This window comes from Amblyomma americanum, chromosome 3 (assembly GCF_052857255.1).
Source record: "Amblyomma americanum isolate KBUSLIRL-KWMA chromosome 3, ASM5285725v1, whole genome shotgun sequence".
In the NCBI taxonomy this organism is placed as follows: Eukaryota; Metazoa; Arthropoda; class Arachnida; order Ixodida; family Ixodidae; genus Amblyomma; species Amblyomma americanum.
In genome coordinates this window covers 205,896,835-205,912,852 of record NC_135499.1, presented here as the reverse complement: position 1 = coordinate 205,912,852, position 16,018 = coordinate 205,896,835, and positions in this window count along the sequence as shown.

Here is a 16,018-nt window from a genome sequence, read left to right as displayed (position 1 = left end):
CGCAGAGGTCACTTCCTGCGTTCGCACATCGTTTCCAATTCAAGAACAATGGACAGCCATGACAATGAAATAAAAAAAGACAAAAGAAGAGGGAAAAGATTAGCTAGAGAGAGAGAGAGCGAGAGAAAGAGAGAGAGAGAAAAACTCAGACAAACAAGTACCGCGGCGGGCACCTCGAGTTAACTGGCAGTATTAATCCCTCCTGAAAGGACGCGAGTGGTTCCGACAGGCAGGCGCAGAACTAGAGGAACAAAGGAGCATTCTCTGAAGCACAAACCGAAGCGCGAAGCTCTGCGTGGCTCTGTCGAGCTATAACAATTGGCTGAAGGCCCTTTAGAGCCTAGGGCCCCTGCGGCATCGCCTGTGACTCGGAGCTCGAGCAAAAGCTGTGGCCAAGTTTTGGAAGCCCGGAAACACAGATGAGAAAGATATTAAAAAAAGAGTTGTAATTGCATTGTTCGCGTTTCAACTTTTCAAGCCTAAATGCTGGCTGTAAGTGCAGTGCCTACAGGTCGAAGGGTCTTTCTGCGACCAAACTTCGCCGCAGCTGGAGTGACTTTTGCGTCGTGCACGGCAGAGACGATTAGGTATTAGTGCGTCGAGCGGTGAATGTGGATAATTAAATGGTTGCTGGAAAAATGTATGTCTGCGGAAGATTTACGATAGTGGGCCGGATAGAGTGCGCTGCAGTCGGCTGTCTCGACCCTCCGTAAGCAAAAATGCGGCCGCGTGTGGGGCTTGCTAAGCGCACTCTCCTTGCCTACGGACAAATAAGCTTACACGACGAAAATGCGCGCCCTGGTAAGCGCAGCACACTTTCCTATAAGGGAGTTCCGAGCTTCCCACAAGAGTCTTGTTTCGCGCAGGTTTTCCCCCCTTCCTTTACGCCAGTGAAAAACCTTCGCCGGTAACCTTCGCGGCCCGTGATTCATAAATCAGGAGGAGCAAGTTGCAGAAAGCTCTGTTCTTAGTGTCCCCTCTTCTGTACCACTTTTCCTGAATCGCTCGATATTTTTTTCCGGCCCCATGACCAGAGAAAAACAAAACTAAAAAGAAGGGACTCTCCGTGACAGTGCATGAGACAAGACACTTAGGCCAGGTAGTGAGGTTGGACCAAAAAAGGGGCCCAAGGGTAGGCGAGGCCCCGTACCACAGTGAATAAAACAGCAGCAACCGCTGCAGGGCCCACCGAGCCGTCACGTCTAACGTCCGAGACAAATGGTGCAGAAGAACAAGTCAGCATCCTCAGGAGAAAAAAAATACAACAACGTTAACTGATGTTGCGAAGACGTGTTCGCTTCTATTGTGCCGGGCATAACAGAGAGGCATGTATTAAGGATGTTTGCTTTCTCTTAATTAAATAACCTGGAAGAAGTCGCTGGTGGCAGCGATTGTGCATGATGATGATGGCGCTTCTGAATTTAACCAGGGCGTGATTTGCACACAGTGCTTTATTGCTTTGAAAAAGGAATGCACTGGTATATTGGTGGATATTTCTTTACAACAAAGATAAGCATTTATTGAAGGGGAAACTTCATTTTCGTACTGATGTAAGTGCTAATTTGGAAAATTTATGAACACTTCAGACTTCAACTTCAGCCATACGAGTGCTTTTGCAGATAGACATGATAGATAAGGCGGAAGCAAATCAAAAGTTGAAGGAGCGATTTTTACACAAGTTTTTTTAGTCTGAGCTCTAAAAAAACAACTACCGATAGCATTAATGCAGCAGCCTATACACGTTAATACCCGCATTAAGGCGATAAAATGTAGGCTCCATAGGGTCAGCCTGAACCCCTTGACTACAAACAATACAGTCTAAAGAGATCTTTTTACTCACAGTCTTCACCGCTCAAACTCATCTGGATAATATGTTACATGACAAACAGGTTAAAGAAGTTTTGCGTAACAACTTGCGACACCCGACGCTGCCCCGTGTCTTGAAGAACCTTCGCCTCGTAGCTGTCATCGTTGCAGAATGTTTGAGTGCAGAAACACTGCTCGGCCGCTGGGCTGCTGAAAGTACGACAAAGAAAAAGACAAAGCGTACTGCATATTGCTCGCCAGAACCAATGCCCAAAGCCACCGCGAAATGATGACATTGAATGCTTACCCAAAATAAACACCAAACAGACAGGCGTAAAGACGAGCAGCATTAATTCAGATTCATGGACAACTTCATACGAGATGGTGGGCGAGACACTCGACATCGTAATAAGAGCATCACTGGCCTGCTTTACTTTTGGAATGTGAAGCCAATATTGTAGGGGATATTTTTCAAGAAAATGAAGAATGCAATATGAGGAGTACCAGAATAGAATGACCATAAATGCTATCATTAAATGACTGCGGTCAGAGAACTCGAAAAATAATGCCACAGTGCAGTCACAAGGTTTGGTGCGGAAACTGGAGAGGGAGGAAGACTTTTATAGGGGGAAAAAGTTCGCGCAAAAAACGAAGCTTGATGTGTAGCAGTTCGTTATGAGGATTCACCAATATTTTTTCTTCTCTCCCTTCGTATTGACATGTGCCTCGGTGGTTACAGACAAGCCTTGCGTCTAATTCCAGCCTTTCACCTTTATTAGTTGATGTCGACATGAATATCCGAAAGTTCAAGTTCAAGAGTGTTCATTGGAATTCTGCGGGTAAAAGCGTGATTCTCATATAGAGATCATAGTAGCCTGCAACCATACACGTGGAACAATTATAATGCTGCCTAGATTTTTTTAGTGAGGAATTTAGTGTTAGAGTGCTATAGTATGGCCGCATATTCTAACATTGAACTTTATCGCATTTCAAATAAGCGTGCTCGCCGACAGGTGCCGAGCAAAAACGGCTGAACGCACATGAAAACTTCATTATTCGAAAGGATGTGTGGAAGAAAATAGGTTTTTAACGCATTCCCTAAGAACTAAAATGAAAGCTCGTTCAGAACGCGTTCGGTTATTGGGGCAGAAACATTAGTGGCGGCATGGCATTGTCTAAGTTCGCATACTATTCTCAATAAATAAAAACAATGAAGACTGTGAGGACACGACCTCTTTACGTTTCAGTTATAGGTGACGATGCGAACAGAACCAACAAGGTGTAACGACTGTTAAGTCAGACACGTGAGAATGTTTTCCTGAGAGTCAAATGTGCCTTAAGCTTAACGCGTTCCTTTCATGATCATCACTGGTATTGCATTCTCTGCGCACCACACTGGGACAGTAACCTAGGAAAAAAATTGCACACAAGAGACGTAATGAATCTGGCCAATAATTTTTTGTTCCTGAAACCATTCCTAACTCCTGAGGGCAAGAAGACTTAATAGTGTGCGAGCCCTTTCTGTTTGTTCATCCCAAGAATTCGAAAATTCTACCGTCCCACACCTTAGGCGTTTCCGTTTCCCCGAGGAATGAGATGAATGTGTAGACAGCTGTTCTTTTCTTTCAGACCCTGTTAAAATATTCACTTTAATATTGCAGAGAGCGAGACAAGCTACTGTCACTTCATCTCTCAGTAGAAGCTACAAGGGCGGAAAAACGCACATTCATGCGAAGCTTGTCGAACCTACTTATACTTTTATAGTTCTTCACTAAACGTTATTATTAATACATTTATTTCCAACTCAGTGTGCTTAGTCGCTTGTCTGGGCTTGGGGGTAACAGAAGGAAGCTTCGCTTCCGAGACTCCACTGCCTTATCAATATTCAGTGGTGCGTCAGAATAACGTGGCTCTGGGGTGTATGCGAAAAAGACGTGATCTTATTGCTTGCCACGGGCGAATCTAGGAAAGAGAAGTCAGTGCTTCTTGATGGACGCAGCATAGTTCGGCTAGGAATGGTAGCAACACCACACTGCCATAAGAAGCGTGGGCATCATTCGTTACTATGCACAGAAAACCGGGACAAAGTGATGCGCGCGTAAATGCAAACAAGAAAACCGCGGTATCCTGTTTTCTCCCTTCCTACGTCCCAATGGAATGGTGTGCTGTATGATAGTAAAAGAGCACCAACTTGCCATATATATTTCTCATGAGAAGTTCCGGCTGCTATGATGTACAGCAGAGAGTTATGTCTGCAGCTGTTGGAAGAACACAAACGGATTACTACTATAATGAAACATATATTACCGGAGCTATCTGTTTGCCGATCACTGGTGCTGCTTTGATTTAGTGGGCTACTGCGTCGTCTAGGCGGAAAACGACTACTTCTGTGTATGAATGTTCACCAACACTTGTCTTTATACGCATGATTATTCTGGACTGGCTAGATGCTATCTGGAAGTCGCTACAATATATTGCTGATATATAGTTTAAGAGAGAGACAGAAACAGAAGGACGGATTGGCAGGGAGGTTAACCAGGCGATGCTCCGTAGGCTATCCTAAACGTGTGGAGGGGAACACAGGGAAAGAAAGAAAGAGCGGCAACAAAAAAAAAGCAACATATATAACTCGCTCCACAAAAGCGCAGAGCTGATGTTGTGTACTGGCGTGCACCTTACCAAAATTTTGGTCCGGCAGGGTACACCTGCCAGTCTATTGGGCGCCCAAGTCAGTGGGCGTCTGCTGATTTGGAGCCGACAAAAACAGTCCCATGGAGTACGAAAATGAAATAGTGCGAACATTGCTCTGCTTTATCACATTGGTGAACAAAGTATTCATGCGAAGGCAAAGCTCACAAAAATTAAGCTATCATTAGCTTCATTTTCGCTTGATAAATATTTACCACGAGAAAATATTACCATCTCCGCGCGTTACCAGTCAAATGTCTGCAAGACTTCTACCACTGAGCTTCACAGCAATTTCTTCCCTAACCATATCCTAGCCATCTAGTTTATTTGTTTGGCTGCTACTTAATTTGCTGAATTGCGACCGGTGCGTTTGAGAACTGATTAATGACAGTAATTAGGGGCGCACGTGGCAAAACATGACGGACAAGCAAAATGTGATCGAGGAGCTTCGATGTAAGAGACACCAGAACTAATGCAAAAAAATAAACACCAACACATAAATGTTCACGTGCCTGCGAAAAAGATTAAGCGCACCCTGCAGCGGTGCGTCAAAACTGTCGCCGAAAGCCATCATAGCAGACTTCCGCCTGTCCCGAAATGGCGTGTTTTTTCGCCGTAAAAAAATCGAAAGCAGCTTGTTTTTCTTGCTTAAGTACGGCACATATAGGTCGCGTGCATGCTCTGTGAAATGTTCACCCGCGAGCTCAAGTTCACGGTTGATGAGGGTGGTTGTTATCCGATTCTTGCCCTTTTCGGCTTGGAACTAGGATAGCGGCGCATCGCAACACCACTGCACAGTTGTACCAGGAGTGGCGAGAAGACTCCCGAGATATAAAAATATAAATAGAGAATGAGAAGTTACTCATTTCTGGACATGTAGACAAACCTTGGCGATAGAGAAGGAAGTCTTGCGCGGGAAGGACATCTAATGCTATCGTATTCAACTATTAAGAGTAGGTCAAAAGTTATGTGACGGTCAAAGAGAGAAAAGTATCCGTGTCTGCGAAGTGATGCCCAAAGTGGACCCCAGGTCGCTGAAGGGACCCTTTAACTCTATCGCGTCATACGCTTAATTCGGAGTTTAAGTGTTCAGTCAAATTTTCATTTCTTCCTGTTGGATATTGAATCTGTTGTCAACTACCTTAGTATTACATGGAACGCTTGAGATGCTAATAAATGAAGTGGAATAGGAAGCGTTCGGAGCTGAAAAGTAATGCAAACTTTCGTTTTTATGTGCCTGCACTAGAAAGAACTACAACATGTTTAGTGGCTAAATATCCTATAGTTGTTCGGAATTTTATTATCGTGGGTTCATTAGAGATGAGTCTTGAAAACTGTTGAGACGCCTTTATAGCGAATTTCATTCTGTCACGAACATCATTCACAGGTGTCGCAGTACTACCATCACTCTCAAGCCACCATCCCCAGTACCTGTGCTTGCCACTTCGTCTAGCAGTTCCACTCGACTTTTTTAGAGTGCTTTTGATATGTGCTTGTTCCGCTGGATTCGCTGTCGCTTTTTCCTGAAACGGTTTGTCGTAATATGAACGTCGCAAACTCCGAAGCAAAGAGGATTCGACAGCAGCACCTGTGGCACTATTCCAGAGTTAAGCCTATGTATTCTTTGCATATATTCACAAACCCTCGTCTGGCTCTTCTCCGAATTATTTTTGGTTTCATTTCTTTGTGGTACCTTCTAAACGATAATGACATTAACTACGTCGTAATAATTTGGAAACTATGCAGCAGAATGGGAAGCGAGCGAACTGTTTCGTGTCGTTTTGGTGTGGCTGTTTAAGGTTCAGCCAGGAGGCTAGACGATGGGCGTCCCAACTAGTACAAGTGAAGTGAAGTCTTTATTTCATAACGAAATGTACAAAAAAGAAGTACCGGTCAATCTAGGCACATAGTGCTTGTTAGCAGACCAGGCAGCCAGTGTTGCATCCTTAAACTAGGATAAAAAGAATATACATTTACAATATTCACATAACAGGAAAAAATAATAATACAAGGTAAATACAAGTAATACAATCTAATGCAAACAAAATATAAAAAACGAGAAAATATAATAAAAACGAAAAAAAGAAAACCAAAAGAAATCCAAGAAACTCAAGTTCCCCACTTGAGTGGGAAAAAAATCACACATTACAATACAAAGTTGAACACCATTTCCTTACTTCTCTCAGCATTACAGCTCGTGTTTTTAAATCGTACAGTATCTCACTTAGTTCACTGAATATCTGAGGTACATAATAATTCCTGGCTTTCTTTCCATAGTTTGTAAAGACTCGTGGTTTAACATATTTCTCAGTTTTTCGTAGTGATACATCTTTCTTTACTAATAGCTTAAAATTGTTCGAATAATAGTAGCGGGTCAACACAGTATACTTAAATAGCTCATGCTCATAGTAAATAGCTCATAGTAAGGCTGAACCGAATACAAGCGCCCCAGAAGCGCTAGCTGCCCCGTCGCAAGGGCAATCAATCTTTGTCACTGTAGGCTTGTCATCCTCGGCGGTTTAGCTCTGCATGGTGAAGTCAAGGGCGCTGCTCCTGCAGGCTGTGCTTTCTAGGAAAGTCTAGTACAAGAATGAGGGCTGGTGTAACGTGCTTTGAGCATCCCAAGCCGTTACACGAAGTTTTCCTCGTAAGCTCGTCGTGCCGGGGCGACAGTCAGCGCCGGAGCAATCCGCACATCAGAAAAAAAAGAACCATAAAAAAATTCAAAATCACAAAAAAAAATAGCCCAAAAATGACACAGACAAATTACCCTAGCAATACATGCTTTCATTGTTTACCTTAGAGTCGTGAGGGATCGCGTATGATAGAGATAAGCACATGAAACGCGTGATGAATACCAACTGTAAGTAACAACACTTTTATGCTTGAATAGCTTACGCCAGAGCTAGCAGAAATGCTGACAACTTCATCCTGTAAAGAAATTTTCATGGCCTTTCAGCTTACACACCACCAGTTGAAATTACTCGGGCTCCTGAGTTATTAGTGTAATTCAAAAGTCAGCCTGCCTTAATTGTGTATGGAAGGCTTTCACAGCAGATATTTACGGTATATAGTACAAAAGACGCCAAAACTCTTCTCATTTTGCCGGTACGTTGGCAACTGTCGACGCATGAGAGCCGTGATCGAATTTTCTAATATATTGCGTGAAATACTCATTTGTGTTTCACACAGTGCAAACGCAAGCATGGTGTCTATGGCGAACACTTGAGGAGAGCGTCCTACCCAGAAATGACGTTGTTTACTAACTCCAACACTAATTACTATTTCAGGAAACTTAGTAAACGATCGGTTTGTTCTTTCGATTATATTTTGCGTAAAACTCGGTCGCCTAAGGCTTTTTCTTTACGCTTCGTTCCACGACTGACGACGTGAAAAGCAAGAGTAAGCTTTCTAGCTCGCGGGTGGCCTGTCATGCTTGTCGTTGTGGCGCGTGTCATGTGAGAACAGGTGCTAAAAAAACTACTGAAAAATTTTTAGGACGGATTGGCTGTCAACACTGTCACTGACTTTGCGCGACTAGCTGAAGAACGCCGATAAGAAGCTCCGCGAGTTAAATAGTAAGTCTAAAATTTGGCTTCCAGGTTTTGGAATCAGCTTGCGCGTATTGATCCTAATTCAATTTTTGAAGAACAAAATATGCATGGCGTAAAATCTTTCTTTCATGAAGTTTAACTTTGTAGTCAATGGGAACGCGTATTCATGTACCCCGCGCTATGCGCGTTTTGTCAGAAACGCCTGCTAAGAACCAGACGTCAAAGAGATGAATTTATTTGTTGATGTCATCTTTCATTGCAGCGTCAAACAAGTTTCGAAATATATAAAGGCCAGACTTATGTCAAGGTTGGCTGAACCTACAGGCAATTAAAACGCCTTTGCTATATCTAAGACGCTACTCAATTCCTTCTCTTACAAAATAAACAAGAAACACACGCAGTATTGTTCAGGCTATGTGGTGTATACAATAGTTGAATGGATGACAATGCGGTCAGAAATGTTCAAATAATGGCCTTTTTTTGGTGAAGAAATAGTAAAAGAGGTGGCGCAGGTCACCCTGACGAATCTTATTTTTGCCGTCTGGCGGGAGTGATGTACGTCATAAGCGCTTGTAATCCTCGTTTAGAGCTAGCTCTACAGTATGACAGCACGGCGAATAGGTTGAAAATTTCAAAAAATATTATAATTCAGAATTTTAAAATTTGCACTTTTACTTGTTCGCCATGTCTACCTTCATCGGTTCACTAGGAATCCCTTTGAGTCGCCACTCGAGATATCAATTCAAAACAGATATTTTTCCGCTTAAATAGTACATCCAGACTTCAGGAGAGCTAATTCGTTACTATTCCGGCGAAAAGCACAGAAGTAATTTTTGACAGGCGTGTACAAGATTTCATAATAATTTCAAAAAGGATGAAAATCCCCGCATCGAAAAGCCAGGATTTCTCAAATAAACTCTCGGTGGATTGTGGAGTCAAATTTTTTTCCCAAGATGCGCATGACGCTCGAAATCCAGAAGCAAAACCATGACATTGCTGCAGGCCAAAGCTGCCCCCATAAAAATGGCGGATGACGTGGAAGCAAGCTCACTGTTTTGTGAAATATTATTCGCTGCGTTCAGTAGTTATTATAAAAAAAAGACCACCCTATTCGCGGCCTGAGCGATGCTTCACCTGACAGAAATTCACCTGATAGAAAGAAATCTCTGCTAGGTGTAGCTCTCGCCCAGAAAAGGCTACTAGTTCGCTTTGTGCACAGTGTTAAGGTGGACGTCAGATGTTCCCCCAAGGTGTAGCAGATTTGTAATAAGGGAGTAATTACTCACTGGTATCCACTCAAACGCTGCCATATGGCTACAAAGGAAAGCTATACATCTTCCACAGAAACATCGTAGTTAAAATTTGTCCTGATCTGGGGTTCGAACCTGGGACCGCAGACTAGAACGAATTTTTCTTTATCTACGAAGCTGGTCTGTGGTTCGAACCCGGAAACCCCGCTTCACCCAAGTTGTCGCTCTACCTGCTCCGGGGAAGCGGTGCCATTCCACTTAGCTCAGTTGGTAGAGCGACTGCTGCGGTGAAACTGTGGTCCTGGTTTCGAACCCCGGACCAGGACGAATTTTTCTTTAACTATAAAGTTTTTGCGGAAGCTGTATAGCTTTCCTTTGTAGTCGTATGGCTGCGTTTGGGTAGATGCCAATGAATAAGAACTCCCTTATTAGTTTTAGGATGAACTAATGCATGGCGCGACCCAAAACACACATCACATAAACGTAGACGAGACAAGCGCTGTGCTTGTGCCCAGTTGTGGACATAATGCCTTAAAAGAACACAGTCGTCACCATCATATTTATCATCAGCGTGACTACGCCCACTGCAGGATAAAGGCCTCTCCCATATCTCTCCAATTAAATTTGTCGTGTGCCAGCCGTGACCACCTTATCCCCACAAACTTCTTAATCTCTGACGTAGTGAGGGAACGCGACGAGCGCTTTATTGAAGGAACGAGACGAGTCAGAAGTGATTTACGAGAGCTTGGCATGAGTGACTGGGTAACATAGGCTCACTGAAGGCGCCATAAATCTTCCATATTCTTGCTAACAGTGCCGGGAAAACAATGACCGCGAAAATTACTATTTTTTATCTAATTATCAATTACCCCAGCACCTGTTTCGTATTACGGGGGGGGGGGGGGAGACTTAAAACATAATCTTACGACATAGCAGCAGGAAAAGAGAGAAAAAGATATTCACAGAAAATGCAATGCAGCATGATTTGATACAAACGGAAGCATAAAATTACAGCGTTGCGGCAAATGATTCATCAAATTTTGCTGAAACGACTTCCTGGGGCAACTTATTCCATTCATTTATTGTTTTTGAAAAAAAATGGCATCTTTAGTAAATCAGTTCTGCATTTAACTTCTTTTTCTGTGAAAGTGTGGTCCCCTATTGCAGATATATAGTCTGGCGGAAATGCGTGCGTTCAATCCAATTTTCATGATCGGCTGCGCAAAGCGAAATTAACTTTATGGGGAATCTTCACATGTCTCTAAAGCTCCGCCCTGACCGTATTCTTTCCGTTCTTTCTCAGATCGCTCTGAGTATGGACACATACGTTGTGCCAAAACTTTCTTTATTCTGTGAAACTTTTGTTTCTTTACTTATTCCTGCTTGATATTTCAGGTCGAAGTGAAAACCCTGCCACTTAATAATATCTGCAAAGCCTCGATCCCCCACAGAATAGCATAGGCGAGGATTATGTACCACACGTGAGGGAAAGTGGTCGCTTCCACGCCTCTAGATTCCTGCTGGGTACTCTACGCCAGTTACAATGTTCTGCGAGAAAAGGCTGAGGTCCATGGAGCTAGAGCATACACATGCATCCTCGGAGAGAAGGTGAAGAGCCATCATTTTGCCACTCATGGGTTGGACCTGTTGGCGACAAATTCAAATCCTTATCCATGGACTTCACCGTGTTTTCTCCCATTGCGAGAGTTAAGATCGTGATACGCGACTACACCTGAACAAACTCACTGAACTACGTATACGAACTCTCGACTGTCAACTCTCGACGCTCGAGCCTGGCGACCGCAAAGGCTTGTAACCCAAGAAGCTCGACTGACTTCATTTCTTCGCCGCAAACTTGACAAGACCTACTAAAGTAATTTGGTCACATAGGAGCGACATACGGCTGGACGACTGCTTCTGCAACGTATTCCGAAGAGGACTAGGTCCCGGGCTTGTTCAGCTGTAAACACCCTTCGTACGCTAGATCTCCATTTCAACGAAACGGAGGCAGCGTTTGAACCCACCAATGTCCTTTTAGAGCATAATCTGCAATTTTCATGCCAAGCTGACGAAAAATTGGGGCGAGTACAGCTATGGCGGATGCATGTTTTTGGTTCTAGAGCATTTAGAAATAGAATTTAAATATAACTTCCAGGCTTACACGAACGACTCTATGAATAGGTCTGGCGAAGTCAGCGCAGCGTCCTATCAAGTGCCTTCATTGAACGCTGTACGGCTTACCTGACGTGTGACTTCCATAACGGCTGAAAGTGTTGAGGAAACGTCGATTTTTCCCAGCTCAGCCAGTGGTGATCCTGACCGACTCGAAGTCATCTTTAAAACTTCTGGAGCGTGGTTCCCCTCGAAAAGGCGGCCGTGTCAGAATACTCTGAGATTAGACAACAGCTACCTCTGAGCAGTAAGATTCCTGACAGCCTAGCCCATAAAGCGCTTCATGCGAAGCCTACCAAAAAATTGGCTGAGGACGCCTGGAGCAAATTCATAGAAAAGATCATCAACCATTTTAAAGCTCTGTCGTCTCTGCCCAACGAGCCATATGTGACCAAGAGGCAAAGGCGAGTAGATGTTACATTATTATAACTCGTCTGGCTCGGACTCCAGCGTGGATGCACATGTCAGGACTTGTATCATGGCAGCTATGTTTCTTGCGCGGTGTTCATGGTGGTTTACGTTGCTACCTTTTGTGACACCCATAACATAACACTGACACGCGTGCCATACTCGCTTCTTTCAAGTGGTCTGGGGTGTGACATGGCTCAATAGAAGAGGATCTTTTCCCGCGCGGCAACTGCATATCTCGCAGGGAGGCTTCCCGGCTGCTCTGGTTTCTCCATCATCGAAGAGAGCGACAAGTGATGAGACAGGCAGGTAGAAAGGCTTCTAATTCTACAGGCGCTCCCCCAGGGCATGAAAAAAGTGGTGGGGTTTTAACGTGTAGTTAAATCGAGTAGATGTGAGAAAGCATGTGCTTAGCCTGATTGGCTCATGGTTTTGCTTAGCTCGGTCGCAGGCATGTGTGCCGACAATATTAGACTCAGGTTAAGCTCTGATCGAGGTTAAGCTTATCTGATGTTTTGGCACCGCAGACGGAAGGGGATGAAGACGAAAATGTGCAATGCACAGCATGACAATGTGTTGCAGTTTAACACGAGGCTTGATGAGTTCCGGACGTGATCTGTTGCGGCGATAGCATAGTGCTCTCGTGCAGTGGCCAGCGAGGCTTATCTGTTCGCGCCGTCGCGGGTTCGAAACCTAGCCAAATATTTATTTATTTCTGCACCCTCATGGTCAAGGATGCCGCAAGATTCTTGGTTGGGTTTCACCCCGTGAAGTAGAGCTTTCGCACTAAAACACTGAATTATGCCACGAACGGCGACGTTTTTTGTTATGTCAAGTGCGGCTGGCAGAGCAATCGCTGACATCACAATCATGAGTCATGACTTGCCCGCCTATAGACTGCAACCGCGTCCACTTCGACCTCAATTTCGACGGAAATCATTCCTCACACTGGTCTACTATACGCAGAGCACACGGAAGTTATGCTGCGCGAAGAGCCTGCTTAAAAAAAACAATCTTCGTTGTAGTATCGTGTTGTAGTATCGTGAATAGGGTCGTGTTGTAGTATTGTAGTATCGTGATTCAGGCTTCCTAGCTAGCAGTGGATCCATAGAAAGGAGAGCCTTCCCTTCTGGCGGGTTGCTCTCCGACGGGAGAGCAGAAACCATGGGAAGGACTATAGACTGAGAAACACGTCCTCCTCTGAAATGTGCTTGTACAGCTGCTGCCAGTTTACTCCATTGAGGGGGTCGCTGAATAGCTTGTACAAAGACCAGTGGAGACACAACAGGAGGCACGAAAGCGGGATATGGCTCCTGACTGTTTGAATATTTCCAAGGGCGTTTTTTTGCATTGAACGCTGAAGAAATAAATGTCTTTGAAGCTCTACAACTGCTGTTACTGCACTGAATTCTGCTTCCTACGATGCAAGGCCTCCATATCGGCCGATGGTCCATTTTGGGGTGAGGTATGTCATAGATTAGCCCATGCCTGAGCTTTAAGCAGCCTTGTTCTGAAGGCTTAGGAAGCTGAATGGCTGCCAGTGCAGTTAACGAGCTTGCATTGTAGCATCTGCTAATATTCAGTGTGATCGTGCCTGTCCAAACAAATCTGTCACGTAGGCACCCCGATGTAGTTCTCGGCCTTGCGGCCATCTGTTTATAGCCGCACCAGTGGAATTCTGGACATATCTGTTCACAGGGTGGCTGGTGAAATTTAAAGGTGCTCAAGGGTTTGTCCTCCTCAGGAGGCGAGCATTGTTGTGTATGGTGGTGGGATTCAATGACTGCCTATACTTAGCGCGGGTATGTTACGTCTCAGCGATCTTAGGTTACTCCGGTGTATCTCAAGAACTTGATGTTGCTCGTCGGTGTATGAAGTGGATATTGAAAGTGAAATTGGCTTTTGGGGAAAGGAAATGGCGCAGTATCTGTCTCACGTATTGGCGGACACCTGAACCGCGCCGTATGGGAAGGGATAAAGGAGGAAGTGAAAGATGAAAGGAAGAAAGAGGTGCCGCAGTGGAGGGCTCCGGAATAATTTCGACCACCTGGGTATCTTTAACGTGCACTGACATCGCACAGCACACGGACGCCTTTGTGTTTTGCCTCCATAGAAACGCGGCCATCACTGTCGGGTTCGAACCCGGGAGCCCCGGATATGCAGTTGCGCATGTTGTGTGTTTTTTTTTTGGTATTTCTGGCTAAGCGCTCATGGGTGAAACGGGCTGGCTTCAGTTGTCAAGCCAGCCGTATTAGACAGCAACAGAGGGAAACAGGAAGCTTTTTATTTCAAGAGCGCATTTTCGTTTCTGAGTTTGCTAGAGGTTGGATCAGATAAAAAGCAAAAACAGCGGCATAATGATAACAACAACGACAACAATAAGAGTGGCCACTTCAAAAGCCTTCCGCCATTTTGAACACGACTAGTACCTTGTCTCGCACCTATATTTTGTTGTCTCTCAATATCTGCGTCTTTTCAACTGCGTTCTGAACACATGTCATAAACAACCGGCACAAGCACTGCCTAGGGACTGCTTTTTCGTAACACTCTCAGTAATATTAATGACGACTTCCTCCGTCAGCCCGCTGGGAAGCGAATAAGTGGAGCGGAACGGGTGAAGAAGGAAGCGAAGGAACCAAGAAGACACTCTGCGCTTCCACTTCTAGTTGCGCTCACTGCTCAAAGACAAACAAAAAACCAACTAAACTGCAAAAGAGACAAAGCTCGTCGCGCGGTACCCGTTACATGAGGCTCGTAGATTGCGCGCAGTGACCGCGGTAATTGTGTGCTGCCTTTCCTGCAAAACTGCCAGTCACCTGTCAAACGCCGCGGGGCTAATCTGATTCTAATTGGGTCGAAGCCCCGTGACGTCTCGTTCATTACAAGCCGCTCGGCTCGTCTTCTCTGAGCGGCCCATTCAAAGGAGACGGCTCATGGGCAAAGAGAAGCTCGGTGGGGAAAATAGGAAACGGGTGGAAAGGAGCAGAGGGAAGAGAGTGGGCGAAGTGGGGAGACTCTTTCCCTAAGTTGCTGGTTGCATGGTTTTGGAGAAAAGCCGCTTGCGCCACACTTAATGGAATGTGCGTCGGCTCAAGCGAGTCTCGCTGTGCTGGCTTTGAGCGGCGCGTCTAATGGTTACAGAGCCTTGCTATCCCGCCGCGTCGTCCTGTTGTGCACTCTGGAAAGACAAATACGCGGCTTAAAAAAGGAGCGACAGAAGGCTGGGTTTCGCTTAAGCTGCAGTTCGAAACGCTAGTTCTTTGCTGCCGAGCCGCCACTCGCTTGAACCGTCTGTTTGCGTAACCAGTGACTCAAGAATGACTCGAAAATGGGTGTATCTGAACAAAGGACTCCAATGCTTTCCTTTTTTGAAGGGCCGAATTAAGACGAACGGTGCGCTGCAAGCCCCGGGCAAATGGTGAAGAGTATTTTTATGGAACTGTCCTTCCGTCGCGGCCAAACGCTGGCTTTGGGTTGTGCTTTCAAAAGGCGCCTTTTATTGGCACGACAATTCACGGAAAGCTGAGAATTGAAGTATCAGTGAGTGACGACACAATAATAAAAAAAACGCACATTTCCTTTATTGACTTCTTTCAGTGGTTGAGGACAAATGGTACATCCGGTATTTTTGGCGTAGCAACAAAGGTTATTTCTAAGCACCTCTTATATTGCAGCATTCCAAGAATATTTGTTTGACAAAGTTGCTCCCAGTTTCCAGGGTAGAAAAAGGGGAAAAAAGGCGAAGGTGTGTGTGTGTGGGGCGGGGAGACAGGATACTAGCATGAGGTTCATGCAAATAGCGACCTCGGAGATTTCAAATTTTCCTCATAAAATACACTGGCTTCATTTGATACAAGCTATAAAAAGCATAAATTTAAGTCACTTCAAAGCTTTAGAGTGGCTAGGAGTTTGCGCTTTACACTGTCTAAAACATGTCTAAAAATGCCCGAGTAAGAGGCTGTTAAACTTTTAAGCATATTTTTTTTTCGTAATGTAAGAGACATGAATACCATGAACTGGCCGGCCGTTTTTTTTTTTCTACTGGTAAGAGCGTCGGCTGAATTTATCAAGCGGATCAACATGAGTAGTGTACTTGCGGCCTACATGCCTTTGTACGGCCTGCTAGTTTCATGGCTCATG